Genomic DNA, 17,584 nt, shown 5'->3' with positions numbered 1-17,584 from the left:
GAAGTTTAAGAAGCTTGCTTAGGATCCCACAGCTGGTGAGAGGCAGAGGCAGAATTCTGGCTCTAAAACCTTTATTTACCACTTGTTGATTTGCAAGTAAGGGCTGGAAGCTGTGTGGGTGAGAGGTTTAGGCACTGAAGTCACTTGGTTCAAATTTGACCCAGAGGCCACTCGTCAGGACCACCTGGTTGCCTGAGTGAGCAGGAACACCTCATTTCTGAGAAGGACTCATGGAGGTGCAGTCACTTATGTGGATGGGGAAGCTGAGGGCTGTGGCAGCCTACTCTGAAGTGGAGGAAATAATAACAATGCTACCATAGACTGAGAGTTTCCTATATACCAGTCAGACACAAGTGTTAACTGCTTTACATACATTGCCTCAATCCTAACAACACCATGAAGTGGGCAGTTGTTACTCTCACCATTTCATGGATGAGAAAACTGAGGCTCAGGAGTTGACATGTGATTGTGGTCACACAGAATCTACTTTCTTCACTTGGCTTCCTGGACATCAGGCTTTTCTGATCTTCCTCATTTCACTGGCCACTCCTCTGTCTCTTTTCTGGGCTTCTCTCCTTCCTGGTTGTTGAAGGCCCCAGGCCATAGTCCGTGATGCTCTTTTCTGTCTACACAGAAGAGAGTGTGATTTATATTCAGTAATACCTGTATGCTGATGACTGCAAAATTTTCCATCTCCAGCCCTGACCAACCAACTCATATTCCACTCCCTCTTACTGGCATCTCAAACTCAGCACCTACGCCCTACACTCCACTCCCATTCTTACTTACCTCAGAGAATGGCACTGTTGTTCATCCATTTCCCCCAAGCCCCAAACCTAAAAGGTGTCCTCAATGCGCTTTTCTTATTCTTAAATGCCATTTCCAATCCGTCAGCAAGTCTTGTCAGTGCTACCTTCAAATTATCAGAATTAACCACTAGCTAACTCTGCTCAAACTGTCCTGGACCAAGCCACCATCATGTTGACCTGGGTTATAAGGTAGCCTCCTACTTGGTCACCCTGCTTCTACCTCCACCATGCCCCCTCCCCAGTCTATTCTCCAAACAGCAGCTAGGGAGATCTTTGTAAGCATAAATCAATTCATGCCATTTTATTGAGAACGAACTCCAACTTTGTAGAAGCCCTGTCTAATCTGGTTTCTATCTCTATTCCCCACCCTCTTCTCCTATCACCCTCTACCACGCTCTATGTACTTTAGCCACACTGACCTAACTGCTGCTATTCCTTGAACTTGCCCTGTTACTTCCTGCCTCAGGACCTTTTTACTTGCTGTTCACTTAGCCTGAAACTTATGAAATACTTAGCCCCATACTTCATTCAGATCTCTCAAATGTCACCTTATGAGAGGGGTCTTCTCAGACTACACTATGTAGAATAATCACTACCCAGAATTATACATTTAATTTATTGTTTGTTGTCTCTCTGTCTCAATAGAAGATCAGCTGCATGAGTGCAAGAACTTTCTCTCTTGTTCACTACTATATCCTCAGCTCCTAGAAATGAACCGGACACGTAGTTGGCACTGAATAGATATTTGTTAAAATACCTGTTAATGAATGCTTATGATCATCTTGATAATGTGGGAAGGGAAGAGGGGAAGAACTATTGTAGTTAGAACACAAATTCAAGAGTCGTTCACCAGGGAACTGGTGAGGGTGAAGCTGGCCCCAACAGTCTATGCCTAGACTGTCATACAGAATGAAGTAAGTCAGAAAGAGAAAAACAATGTGGAATCTAGAAAAATGGTACAGATGAACCGGTTTGCAAGGCAGAAATAGAGACACAGATGTAGAGAACAAGTGTATGGACACCAATGGGGGAAGGGGAGGCTGGGATGAATTGGGAGATTGGGATGGACATAGATACACTAATATGTATAAAACAGATAACTAATAAGAACCTGCTGTATAGCACAGGGAACTCCACTTCGCTGTACAGTAGAAACTAACACAACATTGTAAAACAACTATATCCCAATTTAAAAAAATTATAAAAGGAACAGAAAAAAGAAAGCAATTCACTGCCATTTAAAAATGAAAGAATAAAAAAAGAGTTACATATAAAAGAAAGAAAGAGAGGGCTTCCCTGGTGGCGCAGTGGTTGAGAGTCCGCCTGCCGATGCAGGGGACACGGGTTCGTGCCCCAGTTCGGGAAGATCCCACATGCTGCGGAGCGGCTGGGCCCGTGAGCCATGGCCGCTGAGCTTGCGCGTCCTGAGCCTGTGCTCCGCAATGGGAGAGGCCACAGCAGTGAGAGGCCCGCGTACCGAGAAAAAAAAAAAAAGAGAAAAATATCATATGTTAACGCATATATGTGGAATCTAGAAAAATGGTATAAATGATCTTATTTGCAAAACAAATAGAGACACAGATGTAGAGAACAAATGAATGGACACCAAGGGAGGAAGCGGGTGGATGGGACGAATTGGGAGATTGGGATTGACGTATACACACTATTGACACTATGTGTAAAATAGATAATTAATGAGAAACTACTGTATAGCTCAGAGAACTCTACTCAGTGTTCTGTGGTGACCTAAATGGGAAGGGAATCCAAAAAAGAGGGAATATATGTATACATATAGCTGATTCACTTTGCTGTGCATTAGAAACTAACACAACATTGTACAGCAACGATACTCCAATAAAAATTAATTTAAAAAAAATAAAAGTATTTGCCCTGTTGGGCCATCACACACACAAAAAAAGATGATAGTAACATATAATGTTTATTTATTTTGATGATTGTGGTTATGTTGGAAATATGCACGTAAGGTTTTGGCTAATGTGGCATCATGTCAGAAATTTACTCTCAAAGAATCCAAAAAAGTATTTGTACTAAACTTGCAACTTTCCTGTAAGTTATCTTTTCCCGTACAGAGCCAACATACAATGGGAAGACAGAGACAGGAAAATCATAATAGAAACTCCCACTTAAAAAGGGGTAATAAAAGGTACATAGCGGTCCTTAGGTCTTTAGGAAATCTGAGATCCAATAGTGCAAATGTCACCAATTCCCCCTGCTCCAGGAGCAGGGAATGTGATTCTCTGTGGCTCTTCACCCTCTGGGCTCTTGGCTCCATCCTCTGGGTCATTGCTCCTTTCCCTTGTTTGCAGCAGAGTAATTTGTTCAGTCTGCTTCGCTAAGTGCCCAGTGTCCTCATTTCATTTGAACTGTCTTTGCCTATTTTAGTCCAAGCTAGTGGTACTTATGCTGGTACAATTCCCTTGGAGGGGAAGAAAATAAACAAAAATATTGTGCATTTCCCATGAACCTTATTGAGTTTCACTCCATTAGACAAAAACTATATCCCCAAATCTTAAGATAAGTTCCTCCCTTCTTTAGGCTGTGAGTCGGGGTACTATGGGACAAATCCTTAAGATTCTTAGAAGCACTTTTGTCTAGCTGAGAGGTCTATAAGACACTGCTTGAAATCTATGAGATCGTAAAGAGTCACAGTCACATTCTTGACTTTATCCAAACTTTACTGGGAGTGCCCTAGAATTAATCTTTTCTCTAGGTTTTAGTTTACTTTGAGTAAGCTGTTTTTTGTTTTTTGGGGGTTTTTTTGCGGTACGCGGGCCTCTCACTGCTGTGACCTCTCCCGTTGCGGAGCACAGGCCCCGGACGTGCCGGCTCAGTGGCCATGGCTCACGGGCCCAGCCACTCGGCGGCATGTGGGATCCTCCCGGACCGGGGCACAAACCCGTGTCCCCTGCATCGGCAGGCGGACTCTCAACCACTGCGCCACCAGGGAAACACGAGTAAGCTGTTTTTGCAGTCAAAAACCTTGATTGGGGTTTCTTAGAAAAACTAGGTGGTTTTCTGCTTCATATAGTGTTGGCTGGGGTAATAGAATGTCTGGAAGGTATAGATGGCCTCATTCACATGGCTAAAAGTTAGTGCTGGTTGCTGTCTGGGTGTTTAGCTGGAACCCTTAGCCAAAGGTCTCAGTTTTCCTCCATGTGGACCTCTCCACATGACTGCTTGGGGTTCCTAACAGCATGGCAGCTAGACTCTAAGAAGGCATATTCCAAATGCATAGGAGGGAGTGGAAGATCTGTTAAGGTCAAGTCTTGGAAGTTATTCAGTGACACATATGCCACATTCTATCAGTCAGAACAAGTCACAGAGCCAGCCCAGATACAAGAGGAGGGGAAATAGACTTCACCTCTTGATGAGAGATGTGGTAAAGAATTTGTGGTCATCTTTAATCTACCACAACACAAACTGTTTCTCAGGATGGTACTCCCATCCACACTTTCTTTTGAGTGTCCAGCTGGACTTCTTCCCATGACCTGAAGTGAGGTTGGCTTCCTCCTCTCACTCTTTACCCCAAACCCACAAAGTGCCTCCAGCACTGGGTCTGTGCCCCACAAAGTGACCTTGGCTATCCATTCCCAGCAACATCTATACTCAGGACAGGATATACCCACAATCTGTTGGGATGAGTTCCTTCCCTCAAGTGCTACTTCCTCAGATCCTAGAAAGGCCAGCAGAAGCCTGAGAACTGCCTTCAATACTGTATCTGAAAGTCTGTTGGAATGTCCGATCTGTCTTATTGCCATAATGATGCTACATAGCAAATAACCACCAAATCTAAGTGCTATACAACAATAAAGCATTTATTTCTCTCTCATGTGTCCATGTGTTAGCTGGGGCAGCTCTGCTTAAGGCTATAGGTCTGTAAGTTGGCTAGATGAGTCTACTCCATGTGTCTCTATTCTGTGATACCTACCAAGGGCATGTTTTTCACATGGTAATGGCAAAAGCACAAGATGGGTGAGCAAAAAATCCATTGCCTCTTAGAGACTATGCTTGGAGTGGTCACTTCTACTCACACTCCGTGAGCCAAAGCAAATCACTTGGCCAACCCAACATTAGCAGGACAAGAAAGTGTATTCTGTCTCTAGTGGGAGGGACTTCAAAGTCACATGGCAAAAGGATTGGGTACAGGGAGTGGTGAAGAATTCAGAATAATGCAATCTTCCATTCCTTTTTTTTTTTTTAATAACTCACAATTTGCAATTCCTCTGGTCTCCCCACCTCCAGTTTCCTGCCCTTCCCAACCTGTCCTATGGACTTGATCAGATTTAAGAATTGGAGAGAAGTTGGAAGGACACCAACTCTTCCTTCACCCCCACACAGCAGGATCCCCCAACACAATATACTCTCTGAGAGTTCATCCAGTTTTGTGTGCACACATCCAGCGACAGTGAACTCACTATATTATGAGGCAGCCTGCTCTGTTGTGGATATCACAGACCCAACAATTAAACCCTTCTCGTTTTAAGCTGAAACTCGCTAGTAGCAGTGATGCTAGCTATGTTCCATGGAGCCACAGAGGATAAACTGAATCCTCTTTCACTTGATGGTCTTTATTTTTATTTTATTTTTTTCTGCGTTGGGTCTTCGTTGCTGTGTGCAGGCTTACTCTTGTTGCAGGGAGCAGGGGCTAGTCTTCATTGTGGTGCGCGGGCTCTAGGCACGCGGGTTCTAGGCGCGCGGGCTTCAGTAGTTGTGGCACGTGGGCTCAGTAGTTGTGGCTTGCGGGCTTTAGAGCGCAGGCTCAGTAGTTGTGGCACACGGGCTTAGTTGCTCCACGGCATGTGGGATCTCCCCGGACCAGGGATCGAACCTGTGTCCCCTGCACTGGCAGGCAGATTCCTAACCACTGTGCCACCAGGGAAGTCCCTTGATGGTCTTTAACTTATTTAAAAAGATCAGACATATGCCTTCTCCCAACCTAAAGACAATTCCTTTCTAGGCTGACTAATACCTATCATTTCTACTGTTCTTCATGCTTCATAGTTGAGTTCCTTCCCTGTCTTGATCATTCTTCTTTGACCAGGCTCTAGCTTGTCACTTTCCTCCATAAAAGAGCAGTGCCCAGGACTGAATTCAACATTCCAGCTGGGGTCTCAGCAACGGAAGAGAACAGGACCATCACTCACCTCCATAGTCCCAAACACTGTACTTTCACCAATGCCTTCTAACACAACTTTCACTTTTTGATGTTCATGTTAAAGACAGAGCTGAAGGGGCTTCCCTGGTGGCGCAGTGGTTGAGAGTCCGCCTGCCGATGCAGGGGACACGGGTCCGTGCCCCGGTCCAGGAGGATCCCACATGCCACGGAGTGGCTGGGCCCATGAGCCATGGCCGCGGAGCCGGCGCGTCCAGAGCCTGTGCTCCGCAACGGGTGAGGCCACAGCAGTGAGAGGCCCGCGTACGGCAAAAAAAAAAAAAAAAAAAAAAGAGCTGAAGACAAATCCTGGAACAGTGGAAACTTGAATCCTTTTAAAAACAGTCCTTGTACCAATCAAGGTTTTTGATTGCATAAACAGTTAATTACACCACTGCTCTGCCACGGCCACCACTGCCAGGGAACACTCAACATCACCACTTCAGGACTGGTCAAGCTGCTGTTGCTGTTGCCATGAATACTTCCTACACTGCATCTGCCCCTTAAATTCACCTCCTAAAAATTAAAAGTCCTTGGTGGGAGTGGCTGAGCCTAATTCACATGATTGAGCCCCGGCTGCAAGGAAGTGAAAAGGAAAATCTTCCCCTTTCTGCTTCCATGGTGGGAGCCAGGGCACTACAGCCCTCTAGTACTAAATTATTATTAGAAAATTCTTGCAAAATAAGATAGGGGTTTGCATGCTGAGTGGACAAATGTAATGACATAGGTTCACTCATTTAGCAGGTTACTTTTCCTCTTAATCATACTGTCATCTAACCCATATTTCCCATTTTATCCACACAAGGATATCATGGCAGAGATTGTTAAAAGCCTTACTGAAGACCCAGTTTACTAACAGACAAGCTATCAAATGCAGCTCTGTGATCTGTCAGTTCAGGGACCTGTCAAAAAAGCAATTTGAGGGCTTCCCTGGTGGCGCAGTGGTTGAGAGTCTGCCTGCCGATGCAGGGGACATGGGTTCATGCCCCAGTCCGGGAAGATCCCACATGCCTCGGAGCGGCTGGGCCCCATGGCCGCTGAGCCTGCGCGTCTGGAGCCTGTGCTCCGCAACGGGAGAGGCCAAAACAGTGAGAGGCCCGCGTACCGCAAAAAAAAAAAAAAAAAAAAAGCAATTTGATTGTCCTTGCCCTAAATTGTTCTGAGAAATCTCTCCTTCATTTTTTAAAAAATTTATTTATTTATTTTTTATTTTTTCGCTGCATTGCGTCTTCTTTGCTGCACGTGGGCTTTCTCTAGTTGCGGCGAGTAGGGGCTACTCTTCATTGCAGTGCACGGGCTTTTCATTGTGGTGGCTTCTCTTGTTAAGCAGCTTGTTGCTCTTGTTGCTCCAGGCACACAGGCTTCAGTAGTTGTGGCACACAGGCTCAGTAGTCGTGGCTCAGGGGCTCTAGAGCGCATGCTCAGTAGTTGTGGCACACAGGCTTAGCTGCTCCCCAGCATATGGGATATTCCCGGACCAGGGATCGAATCTGTGTCCCCTGCACTGGCAGGCAGATTCTTACCCACTGCACCACCAGGGAAGTCCCTCTACTTCCTTTATATTTAAAAAAATCTATTGTTGGATGAGAGCATAGTCTGCAGAATCAACTTTTTCGCCCTGTAAGGGACAGGTGTTAATTTTGTCTTCCCTGTATTCACTCCTCATTCCGGTAAAAGATGTCCACTCTTCCCCATGTGGTTGGGATAGTCTAACCTCACCACGGTCCCCTTAATGGATGTGGGACTCATATCTGGCCAATGAGAGCACTGTTTCCCTTCGGCCACAGTGATACGTTCAGGAAGCAAAGATCCCCTCCGCCCCAAAATTTCTGTATGTGTTGAGAAAAAAGCCTCTTCCTTTCCTCTAGGGTGGCCAGCCTGGAGTTGCTGAGGGTATCGTATTAGTTTCCTAGGACTCCCTAACAAACTGCCACATGCTTGTTGGCTTAAAACAACAGAAATTTACTCTCTCACAGTTCTGAAAGCTAGAAGTCCAAACACAAGATGTCAGCAGGGCCATGCTCCTTCTGAAAGCTCTGGGGACAAAATCCTTCCTTGCCTCTTTTATCTTCAGTGGCTCCCAGCAGCCTTGGCATTCCTTGGCTTCTAGCTGCGTCACTCCAATCTGCCTCTGTCTTCATACGGCCTTCTCTGTGTGTATCTTTTTCTTCTGTTGATGCGTCCTCTTCTTATTAGGGCACAAATCACTGTAAATAGGGCCCACCTTAATCCAGTATGACCTCATCTTGCCTTAACTAATTACATCTGCAAAGACCCTCTTTCCAAATAAAATCGATTCTGAGGTTTTGGGTAGCCATGAATTTGGGAGGTTCACTATTCAGCCCCCTACAGCTACCATGCAGAAAGAGCCTGCCTAAGAAGCCAAAAAGGAGGCAGGGGGGTGTGCCCTGCTATGCCCATATCAGACTCTCCCTGGACTGATCGGTTATGTGAACTGGCAAATCCCCTTTCCCTTTTTCCCCTTAAGTCTGTTTGAAGTAACAGAAAGAAACTAACTACCACCCCTCCTTTTTCAAAACTGGAAGATCATTTGCACATGACCAATGTTCCAGACTTCTTCCTACTGCACTCATCCTCCAAAATCTCTGACAGGGATTGAGCAATCTCATTTGGAAGTTCTCTTAGTGCCTTGGATTGACTTCATTTGGTCAGGAAACAAATTTATTTTGAGCAGCTGGACAATCTCTTGCAATGTCTTCCAGCTTTATACAGACCACAAAGAGAAGTGGGCCCAGAAGTGAAGAGTGATTGCTGCCCAAGTTCCCGAGGCTTCTTGCCCCATTTGTCCCTCCTGAGACCTAATAGCATTTCTGCCCATGGATTCTGTGCCTCAGGATCCATTCTCCTTCTACTGGAATCTTCCAGGTATTGCACGAGTGAACTTCAGATCTTTACAATCAAAGAGACTGACAAAGAGCCACGGTCATATAACAGGTGGGGACAAATCAGAGAGGGTGAAAGGTAAGGGCTGCTGAGCCTAGGAATGCAGGTCAACGTGGGTCACCGAGCAGGTGAGTAGAGGAGAGGCCATCCTGGCAGGAATGAAGTTTCAGGAACCAGAATAGAAACTTGCTCCCGACAGGCAGAGCGAGCTGGGCCCTGCCCAGACTTCCTGGGAAGTCACCTGGCCTGCCTGCCAATCCTCACCTGGGAATTTCCCAGTTTCTCTAGTTGTGTAAGACTGGCCACGCCAGAAGGCACCTGTTCCCACTAGGTTCTGAGGGCTACAGTGTCCCTGCTTTGTTGCCACCTGATATTGTAGTCCTCCCCTCCTAAGTGTCTGGAAAGAGCTGCTGCCAGCTGGTTGTTATTCTGCTCACCTTCCCCATCAGCACATCACTCTGTCAGTCTCTAGCCCGGGAGGGTGAGGAGGAAGTTGGCCTGCAGGTTGGTCCTGAAGACGATGATCCAAGCCCAGCCCTTTCGTTACAGGTAGGATGATCAACTTACCCCTGTTAGCCCACAGTGGCCCCAGTTTTAAAACTGAAAATCCACAGCCCAGGACCCCTCTCAGTTGTGGGAAAACCAGGAGAGTTAATCAGCCTAATTATAGAGCCCCCAGGTCCTCAGTGGAAGCCTGCCTTAGCATTGTGCCTCAAAGGCACCATCCCAGGTCTGGGGTCTCCAGCCTCCAAATCCTACTCTCCTAAGGATTCCCATACAACTGGCATTTCTGAAACCACCGCATCTCTCCATAGGCCTGCAGGCAGTATGGCAAGTTAAGTGTACAGATTCTGAGGCCTTCCTAACTGGGTGAGCTTAGGCAGCTATCTAACCTCTCAGTGCCCCGCTGGAAAGTCGTACCAATAATAGTACAGCTAGCTCATCGTGTTGCTGTGAGAAAAGTGAGAATAGTCCCTGACTATACAAATGTTGGCAACTATTCCCATGCCCTCACCCTGATCTAGTCAGTGCCTCTTCCCTCCAATGGGCACTCCCACCTCTCCGCTGGGCACATTTGGCGCAGACCGTGGCACAGACAGTGGGAGGACCAGCCTGACTCTAGAGGCTTCACCTGGTCCTCCTCTCCCTGGGCTCTGAGTTTGGGCCTCAGAGGAGGGCCTGATTTCTTTCATTTCTGGGCAGAATCCTTGAAGAGGAACGCTCATGGGGCCCGTTAGAAGGTCCTAGCAGAAAGGGATGCGCAAAGGACCTCAATGGCTTGGCCAGCGCTCTGGTATGGATGGGGGGCCCCCATGTCTCTGGTCCCCTGCCATCGTGGTCAGCTGCGTCCCTCAACCTGTTTCTCAGCAGCTGTGCCCTCACACTTGTCAGGCAGAAGTAAGAGATTCCAGGCCAGGAGCATTGTCTCCTGAGAACTCTGCGAACAATCACAGCATGCCTTGAGGACTTTCTCTGTGTGCGCGGTGGGGTAGTATACGCAGCCTCTGCAGACAGCTAATCCCCATGACCACTGACAACTGGAGGTGGGAGCTGACTACCCACAGAGGCACCCTGGCCTGTGTTCATTTCTTCTACTCTGTTCACCATGGGGAAGTGTTTGCACCAACGCCGGCTTTGTATGTCACAATGAAAGCAAATCCCAAAGCCCTGGTGCTGGGTTTCAGGCCCTTAAGAAGAAAACCCCAGGAGTGCCTGGAGGTCTCCCCACCTCCCCTCAGGCCAGCCACACCAGGCCAGCTCTCAAAGGCCTCTCGTGTCTGTCTTTTCTCTCATCTTTCCCCACTCTGATAAATGTCTTGGGATTAGCCCTTCTGTGTTTATTGGATGAGCAATTTGTGTCTGTCTGAAAAGCTGCATCTGAATAATATTTGGCACGAGCTGAAGAAATGTGATCTGCCACGTTCCCCTCCAGGCAGCTCTCAAGCCATCCCATCTCCTGCCAACAGTGCTATACAGCTCTGCAGCTGACTCTGTAGCCTAAACACATTTGTGGGTTGAGGAGCAGGGGAAGTGGGTAGGAGGGTGAGGGAGGTGGGCACCAGAAACCCAGAGTGACAGAGCAGCCTGAGTGAATCTGCCAATCATTCTGGAGCCCCTATAATAATTTGGGGACATCACAGATGCCCATGCTGGTCACCAGGGCACAGGCGCACCAGGGCCCCCATGCAGCTCAGGAGCCCGGGTGGTTACCTGGGCCCAGAGTTCCAGGTGTGAACAGCAGCAAAGGAGATTCAAGGGAGTCCAAGAGGTGGCATGAGGATCTCAGGCCTGGAATGGTAATCAGCGCTGGGCTCTTGAGGTCTGAGTGTTTGTGTGGGATGGGGAGTGGTAGGATGCACTGAGGCTGTTTAAATTTCTCCTGACGCTGGGACTTCCCTGGTGGTGCAGTGGATAAGACTCCACGCTCCCAATGCAGAGGGCCCGGGTTCGATCCCTGGTCAGGGAACTAGATCCCACATGCATGTCATAACTGAGAGTTCACATGCCACAACTAAGGAGCCTACGTGTTGCAACAAAGAAGCCGGTGAACCATAACTAAGGAACCCACGAGCCACAACTAAGGAGCCCACCTGCCGCAACTAACACCCAGCACAACCAGGTAAATAAACAAGTAAATGTTAAAAAAAAATTTTTTTTTCCTGACTCCATCTATACGGGCCCTGAAACTTGGGAGCACAGAGCTTGCAGTGACAATCAGGCAACCCAGTTATGAGGTGCTGAGGAGCATAGAGAAAGAGGCAATTTGGTGGATGTGGATGTATCAACAACCTCCACCCCGACCCTGCCCCAGAAGCCTCTGTTTTTCTCCCACAGCACCCTCCCTACTCCTGTCTTAGGACCCACATTTCTTCTCCTTGAATCCCAGGACTCAGGTCTCCGTCTTTCCACCACCTCTGCCCCACTCTCCCCAAGTCAGTGATAGGATTAAAGGCAGGACATCGTCCCTGGGCCCCTAACAGCGAGCACAGAACTGGCCACCCAGGAGGCATCGCTGTGGTTTAGTGAGTAAAGGAATGAATTAGAGAAGCTGGGAGCTCAGACCTCATGGTCACAGACGCACAAGACGACAGCAGACGGCAGGTCAGACAGAAGCAGCAGTGCAGGAAGTTGGTTCAGGAGTGAGAACTTATCTGTAACAACACCATCCCCAGAGTCAGCTGAGGCCCATGGGGAAGGCCAGCTCCTCAGGATGGGCCCCTTGCAGCCCTTTGTACGTCCATCTTAGTGCTCCACATGGTTTCATCCATTCAGTTAATGTGCTTTGAATCTCTCCCTTGTACCATACTCCATAGGGTACCATCTGTCCCCTCAAATAGAACAAAAGCAGATGTACCCATAAAAAGGTAGGAGAAACCAGTGCTCTTACAGTGGCACAGAGAGAAGGCTATAAAAGTTCAGAAGAGAAAGAAGTTAATTTCACTTGTAGGAGCAAGGAAGTCTTTATGGGGATGGGGAGATGCATAAGACCTGGACCTGGAACAAAGCGCACATGCATCCCAAGTGTGCTGCTCCTCACCACCCACTGCCTCCCACGCCCATCCCCAGCACACACCCAATTTGGTGGCCATAGTAGATTTTGCTGACTGATCCCTTACTCTTTCACTGAGCCCAAGTATGTCTACAGAATCCTTCTGAACACAGAAACACAGCCAGACGATCAGAGCAGGCACACGAAACGCATTTGCCATCCCACACCTCGGAAGGTGTGTACAGCCGGGACACACAGGAATGGGAGACAGAGGGAACAGAGTGAGGACAGGCACCATGGTGGGAAAACACTGAATGCATCTGATGAAGGTGAGTGGCACAGTTAGACTCATGGGTAAGGTTTGTGAACGGGGAACAGTGGACAACATGGCTGAGAAAGTAAGTTGAGGCAATATCTGGTTTAGGGTTTTCCCAGGCTAAGGCATGTGGGCTCAGGCCTGCAGGGGGCAGAGGCAGTCGCACATCTGTTCGGGGAGACATTCCGGCGGCAGTGGGCAGGATGGGTCGGGGGTGGGGAGAACCTCGAGGCGGGTAGATCAGCCAGACGACCATCCCAGGCAACCAGCGACAGAGCCTCCTCTAAGCTCCTGCGGCACTTGGCGAGCACATCTGTTCAACACTCACCCCACTGTCTCTCTCAGAGCAGTCTTTTGATGGCCTGATGGCCCCCACAGCCTGCGGGTTCCTTGACAGCAGGAACTGCCTCTCTGGGGCCCCAGGCCTGACTTGGTTCTTGGCAGGTGCTCCTTATACATTTGCAAAGTTACTGAATAGGGCAGTGAAGAAAAGGACAAGGAGCGTACAGAGAAAGGCACAGATTTCCGGGATAACACCCTGTTTAGCAAGTGCACTTCCTCATGCCTGGGCACTGGCGCAGCTGTCTTTTGGTGTGTGTGGAGAAGTAGAGGACTGCGCGGGCAGTGCAGGCGGGGAAGGAACTACAGCTCACTCCTAGGAGCTGGCAATCGCCATGACTCTGTGAGAGTGTGTGTGCGTGTGCGCATATGTCTCAGGGAGGGCTTTTCAGAGACAGGTGGACAGGAGACCCCATGATCTGTACTGTCCTAAGGTGCCTTAGGAAATGTATTAAAACTCTTTTGATTGCAGTGACAGAAGCTCAATGCAAGCAATCTTAGAGAAAATAGGACATTCATTGGCTCACACGGTGCCTTTGGAGACAGCCAAAACTAAGGGTTCCAGTAATGTCAGACTCTTGCCATTTCTAATGTCAGCTTTTCTCCACTGGTCAGTCAGCCTCACTCTCGAAGCTGGGCTCCTTTCACAGGCTGGAAACATGGCTGCCAGGAGCCTGGGTCTCACCTCAGAGAGCTTCCCCACCAGAAAGGCACCAAAGGCTTCTTTTCTCATGTCCCAACTTCAGAGTTCCCAGGAAAGGCCTCTGATTGGTTCTGCTTCTGTCAGGAGCCTGCCCCTGGCCTAAGACTAAATGCAGTGGCTAACCCGGAAGCAGGGCCATGGAAGAAAGAAATGCTTCCACCAAAACCACCTTAGCTGAAGTGGTAAATGGGTATTTCCCAGAGGAAGAGACAACAGTAATAATCCTGTCTGAGTGCTTTGCATAAATTAACTGTTCCTCACAACAACCCCAACAGGTGTTACTATGTTAATATTGTAATCATTGTTACCCTTGAGAATTATTACCTCGGGAAACCAAAGCACAGAGAGGTTGAGTAACTGCCATAGAACACACAGCTAGTAAATAGCAAAGATGGAGCTGAGATTTAAATTTACTCAGTCTAGCTCCAGACCCTATATCTTCCTGTTCTGTTATATTGCCTATTCACTACAGAAGGCGAGAAAGCAAGGTGTAGGGCTCTGAGGAAGAAACCTACACAATTTCTCCTGGGGAGATCCAAGGCCTGAGCTGAGGAGCTTGTGGAAAGTGATTGGTCCAATGTCATGGAAATCTGCAATAAGAAACACCACCACCCATCTTAATCTCACTGAAGATATCTGAAAAGGAATGTTTCATTTTAACTTCTTTTTTCTTCCATCTTTATTTACTTAAAGTAGAATTAGATGAAGCCAAGAAAAGCATGAAAGAACAATGAGGTCCCATTTTCACCTATTAAATATCTAAGCAGCTGTGTAATAGTCATGCTGGCAGTGGTGGGGAGATGGTTTGCTTCTAAATGCTGGCGACAGGACAAAGTGGTCCAACCAGTGAAAAAATTATTTGGCCATGAGGGCCAAGAGCTTTAAAAGCTTTCTTTGACCTGATCACCTCACTCTTTAGAAATAGCTCATGGACTCATAAAATAAAACCTAACTAGTGCCATGTGTGAGAGACACATCTAAAATAGTGCTCCTCAGAAAGACTGAAAGTAAAAGAGAAGGAAAAAATAGAAAACAAAACAAATACCACATATGCAAATACAAGCAACGACGACAACAACAACAAAAAAACCCCAAGGGTTATAGTATTAACATCAGACATGGTTGAATTCACAGAAAATCAGAAAACAAGATACAGGAGAAAATGTTGTAATGATAAAGGCTGAGAGCCACGATGAAGATCTGGCATCAATATTTATGCACCAAAAATATAGTATCAGAACTTATAATGCAAAAACAATTAGGAAGTACATGGAGAAATGGACAGAAATACAGTAATAGTAGAAAATTCTAACTCACCTCTTTTAGCCCATGACTGATCAATAAATCATACAATAAGTAAGGATATGGAGGACTTGATTTGTTAACTTAGTAAGGTAGATCAAATTAAAAGATATCAAGCTCTGTACCTTGAAAACCTAGAATATACTCTTTATGAGCATTAACAAGTGACCACATGAAAGGCCACAAAAAACAAACAAAATCTCAATACATTTCAAAAAGTAGGATGAATACAGATAACATTCTCTAATCACAATGCAGTAAAACTAAAACGTAATAGCAAAAACAGAAACTGAAGAGCAATAGAAAAGTTGAAAATTAAACAAAAAGAAACAAACAAAAAACTACACCTAAATGGAATATTATTCAGTCTTGAAAATGAAGGCAATTCTGACCTATGCTAAGACATGAATGAACCTTGAAGACATTATGCTAAGTGAAATAAGCCAGACACAAAAAGACAAATACTGTATGATTCCACTTACTTGAGGTATCTGGAGCGGTCAAATTAACACACCACATTGGAAACAACATGTAACAACATGTTTCCAGGGGCTGGGACGAGTGGGGAATGGGGAGCTGTTTATTGGGTATAGACTTTCAGTTTTGCAAAATGAAAAAGTTCATCTTATATTTTGCACAGTAATGTGAATATACTAAACACTACTGAACTGTACATTTGAAAACGGTTGAGATGGTAAATTTTATATTATACGTATTTTAAGAAACTTTCTCTTAGTTAATTCTCAAAGTGTAAAATATCTTTTGGAGGAAAAAAGAAAAAAGGATAATTCCCAAGGAAATAGTGCAAAAGACAACTCAAAAGAATGAGTATTTCTGTGGTTATTGTCTAAGTTTCACATAATCTCCAGGGGAGGATTTAGAGGGGTAAATTCTGAACAGCACAAGCTCTGAGAATGACACATTGACACTGCTCAAAAAAATGTTGGTTTTCTTCCTGCCCTTAGTCAACAAGCATGTGTGCCAGGCCCTGTATTAGGCCCTGGAGAGACCAAAAAATATTGAGTCTGTCTCTCCTCAGTGAGGACAGCCTAGGGGAAGGCAGGCTTTGGGGAGATATGTACCTCATGAACCAGAGCCCAGCTGGACCCTGCCTGAAGGGCTACAGGAAGGGGAGGAGGAGGGGGAAGAGGCCCTACCAGGACCAGGACATTAGAGGTGGCCTCTAAGAGAAAGCTAAGATTTCACCAGAGGAGAAGTGCTGTGAAGGGCAGTGCAGGCAGAGGAAACCACCAAGCAAAGGTCCAGAGAACAAAACTGAAAATTCTGTTCAGCCCCACCAGGTACTTCCAAGCAGAAGGAGAAGGAGAGGAAGAGGGAGTTCAAACAGCCAAGGGTGGGTCCTTCTCCTCTCTGAAGTTAACCCCCTCCTTACCTGGGCTTCTGATTGTGGCCTCCTCGCAGTGACCACAGGTAAATCATCTCATCTCTCTGAGACTCAGCTTCCTCATCGACAAAATGCAACTGATAATGCCACCCGGTTTCATGAAGATCAAATGAGATAAGGTGTGTTAAGAGTCTGGTGCCTCACACACACTCAGCACACAAGAACGGCTGGTGCACATATTTTATAGATGAGGGAGCATTCTCCAACTCAACTTTATTCCTTATTCGCTTTGAAGGTTTTGATGGCCTTGTTTCTTCCTTTCCTGAAGTTTCTTCCAAGATTCTCTCTACACACTTTAGACACCAGGTTATCAGTTCCCTGAGGAAAGAGAAAAAGTTGATTCTTCTTGCTCTCTCCAGGACCTGACACTTGTCAAAAAGAATGGACTCCTTAGCTTCAGGTAGCCTAATCAAAGTCACAGCCACTCATGGTGCCAACCATGGTGCCACAAACACCTGGGGCCTCAGCAAATACTACAGGGGCAGCAGCACCTTCTATCTTCTGGTGTTTTGGGTTTTGTCTCCTGTACGTGGCAGGTAGCATCCTTCATACCTGGTAAGTTAGTTTATTTGTTAACTAATAGACATATCAACAAACAATTGCAAAAGCTGCACTAAAGATCTGTGGAAAATGCAGTGGGGACCCGGAGAAGGAGCACTTATGCTTCACAGAAGAGCAGCATGAGATGGGCTTTGAGTCAGGAAAGGACATGGGGGTTAAAGAAAGAAAATACAGTTAAGGGGTAGAGCTTGGGGTCCCTTGCAATAGTTGGCAAGGCTGAGCAACTGTTTCCCATGAGGCCATGCCCAGTGGCAGGGACGCAGCAACTATTAATCTCCTCTAGAGGGTACTCTGCAAATCCTTCTCTCACTGCCTCAGCCCTCTCGGCCTTACATCATTGGCCAGAGCTTTTTCCCTAAGGAGAATGGAGCTCTGCCAGAGTCCCAGAGTGAGCAGTAATGGAGCAGAGATTAGGATCTGACTGAGTTATAGTCCTACCTTTTCTATTCTTAGCTCTTAGGCTTTTATGGAGCTCTGGGGGTTGAGCTGCCTTTGAAAAGCCCACACATGGAAAGCATGGTGGGTACAACTTGCTCACAATTAGGAAAAAAATTAAGTTAGAGCTCTAAGTCATGGCTGATG

At 46.7% G+C, this 17,584-nt stretch overlaps 1 protein-coding gene across 1 annotated transcript in view; it reads right to left on the bottom strand.

Moving 5' to 3' along the window:
* B4GALT1 (beta-1,4-galactosyltransferase 1) overlaps window positions 1-17,584 on the bottom strand; it is an 81,149-nt gene that overhangs the window by 51,400 nt on the left and 12,165 nt on the right. The window contains exons 2-3 of the mRNA XM_022551697.3: window positions 16,430-16,759; window positions 423-626 (exon numbers count right to left, since the gene is read on the bottom strand). The gene's annotated coding sequence lies outside the window, so the exon portion shown is untranslated. The remainder of the gene's footprint in view (window positions 1-422; window positions 627-16,429; window positions 16,760-17,584) is intronic.

This window comes from Delphinapterus leucas, chromosome 6, assembly GCF_059928025.1.
Source record: "Delphinapterus leucas isolate spDelLeu-1000000601 "Yukka" chromosome 6, BTC_Dleu_Yukka2, whole genome shotgun sequence".
Taxonomy (NCBI): Eukaryota; Metazoa; Chordata; class Mammalia; order Artiodactyla; family Monodontidae; genus Delphinapterus; species Delphinapterus leucas.
The sequence above is the reverse complement of the archived record's forward strand: the minus strand, read 5'-3'. Positions and strand labels throughout refer to the sequence as shown.